We start from the raw sequence: 3,121 nt of genomic DNA, 5'->3' as shown, positions 1-3,121 counted from the left end.
CGTTTCTTGTGGGTGATTTTGGGGTGTCGCCTCTCCTGAGTCAGAACGTGGGGGAGTCCTCACGTTGTAGGTCTTTCAGAATCATATGCTCATTGAGGCCAGAAGACGGTATCCGATGTCCTCCAGCTGGAGTTACAGTTGAGCTGCCGGACGTGGGTCCTGAACTCGAGTTCTTAACAAGAGCTGTATGCACTCTTAACCACTGAACCATCTTTCCCGCTTCAAGTGTTGACGGGTAGAGACCCAAAGGCCACTCAGCAGGACCAAAGTCTGGATTGAGAGTCTATATTAGTGGCTGGACACTGCCTGGAGAGAAACACTTCTCACAGAGCAGCCTTGAATGCATTTTACAGGGAGCTTTAGAAGGCAAAGAACACAGAAAAAGCTACAAACATCCTGTTTGGGAGTTACAGGGAAGTCAAGCAAGCAAGCAGTTTAACAGAAGCCAAACACATGCAGTTAGCTGGGGCATTTGACCCCGAGTTTATAGAACAGGGTTGGGTACTTTCCCACAGGTAGAAAAGGAAGTGTCTGTTTTGGATTAAATCAAAGATGGCTCTAGCTAAGACAAGAGGGAGGGAACTTGGCTCTGTCACACTCGTTAGTTTTGTTTGTTTTGTTTTGTTTTTCTTTTCTAGTTAAATAAAAATCCACTTATGGATTTGCAGATTTTGTTTTCTTCCTGTGCCAGTCAGCAGACAACTGGTTTTTCACCTTTTGGCTCTGATGAACAGGAAAGGAGAGAGTTGCTAGGAAATGGCCTGAATATTAGGAAAGTGCCGATCTGCATGCATCATCCTGACTGAGTGGCATGGGAGGGTTTCAAGATAGGCATGATCTTCGGTGAAATGGAGAGGGTTATTATTATTATTATTTTTTTTAGTGGTATGGGGCTGTTTTAAGATGTAAGATTCTGTTAACTTGTACTTTTGGGTCTGTGATGATATCCACTTGACAGTTCTGAAGAGTGTTGGCCGAAGCTTTTCTCTGTAGTGTGAAAGCAAGGACTAGCCTGGGAAGGAGAAACAAGCCACTTTGCAAATGAGCTTATGCAAGCCTCCCAAAGGGTCAGAAAATCTAAGCATCGCAACATCCAAGCACTGTTTGTGACTTCGCATAGAATCTCTTTTAAAGGTATTTCAATCTTTTGGAGTGGTTTGCTGGAGCTGTTCTCTGTTCTACTTTGGAGCCTCTTAACTCTCCGGAGTCCTTCCTCGCTTTTCTTTAGTAAATCTATATTCTCCTTGCTTTAAAAAACAAACAAACAAACAAACAAACAAAAAACCCCACGATAAATAATATGGATGCATTCGTTAGCTGTCTAGGAATCGCTGGTGAATTTTTATAGAAAGTGAAGCAAGCCTGCAGCCTGAATGGGTGGGTGGATGGTTTGTGTGAAAGAGCCACGTGGCAGAGTTTTGGAAGTGAATTTAAAACGGGAGAACTGTGAGCTGTGACGTGATGCTCACTTTATTTTGAAAGCGTCACTGGCAGGTCTTCCTGTCTTGCTTTCCTGGCCTATGTTTACCCAGGACTCAGAGTACATGCTAGCCATAGCGATTGGCTCAGAGAGAGGAAGGTAATGCAGGCTAATTGACCCAAAGAGTGATTTCTATTTGACTATTTCTATAAGGCCTGTGATAGGGAAGTTTGGGGTAGCGTCTCTGGTTTTCTGCTGAGGCCAGTGTGCTGACAGCGTTCAGTGTCCTTGGCTACTCCATCAGTCAGTTTTCTTCTTGCTGGACTAAATTCCAGGTAAGGAGCAACCTAAGGAGTTTGTTCTTCGTCACACTTTGAGGGAACAGCCCACCACAGTGGGGAGGGACAGTAGCAGGAGTGGCTCCAGCTGGGGCAGTGGGAACAACACTTTAGTTCTCCTCTGGGTGGATCAGAAAAGAGGGAGAGGAAGGGGGGAGGGGAGGGGAGGGGAGAAGACAGAACTACCAGCTGGAAACCAAGTGTTCAAACCTGTGATGACTGGGGGGTGGGGGTGGGGGAATGAGTGGGAGTGTGTGAATGAGATGGAGTGGGCAGGAGCGAGTGTCAGGAGAACGTCTCACCCACCATCACCCAAGTGCAAGGAAGAAGCCAAGGGGAGAGAGGCATCTTGGGATCTAGAGGAAGCGCTGGATGACACAGCATCAGGCTCTAGATACCAAGGGTGTAAAGAATTCTTCTTTCCAAGTGGAAGGCTCTTGGCTCAGTCTCAAGTAAATCGAAGCTGTTAGAATTTGATTGAAGTAAAAAATGAATGCGGCGTGCTGTCTCTTGATCCTCAGAGTGTGGCGTGAGCTCTTATTTCTTACTGGCTTTAGGAAGAGCCCAGACTGCCCTTAACCTTGTACGTGGTTGAGGGTGACCTTGCACTTGCTTCCCTGGGTGGGTTGGGGTGGTTACTAAGAGAAGGATTGTGGGTGTGGCTTCTCATAGGAAGGGCTGCCTCACCTTCCTAGAATTCTCTCTCTTGTCTTGCCTTTGCTGTCCTGCTGGCTTGTTTTCATCCTTTCTGGGGTTTTCTGATACTTTCTTTTATAACTGACAGAGTCATCTAGAATAAATGACTCAACAGAAGGGCCATGTTGGTGAGTCACACGCATGTCTGGAATGCTGGTAACTCATTTGCTTCATTTTACCTCAGACAAGCTGCTACCACATAGACAGAGGCTCCCGGAAGTTAGGGGAAAGATGATGAAGATGATTCCTCAAGAAGGACAGCTCATAACAATTTTATTTAATCGTGATCCTTTGGATTTCCTGAGGGTTGGCTTTGAGACAACCAGTGTGTCTCAAAACTACATTTTGCTTTGCAAGAAAGCCACCCTTGCTGTGATTGATTTTCAGCAGCGAGAAATTGTCCCATCTTGCTCTCAGATCTCCTACAAGGGAGGCCTTGCTTGGCTAAGTGTGAGTCTCAGCCTGGAGCATCACTGCTAAGCCAGCACTTGTTAGAAATGCAGAGCACCAGGCCTGGCCCAGTCCCGTGGATCAGAGATTTCATCTTGGCAAGGTTCCAGGGGTTTCAGCCTTCATTCATGTCTGTGAAGGCCTAAGGGGCATGCACTGAGTGTAATATGGTAACGGTGTATGTGTGTGTGTGTGTGTGTGTGTGTGTGTGTGTGTG

Source organism: Mus caroli, chromosome 2, assembly GCF_900094665.2.
Source record: "Mus caroli chromosome 2, CAROLI_EIJ_v1.1, whole genome shotgun sequence".
NCBI classification, from domain to species: Eukaryota; Metazoa; Chordata; class Mammalia; order Rodentia; family Muridae; genus Mus; species Mus caroli.
The sequence above is the reverse complement of the archived record's forward strand: the minus strand, read 5'-3'. Positions refer to the sequence as shown.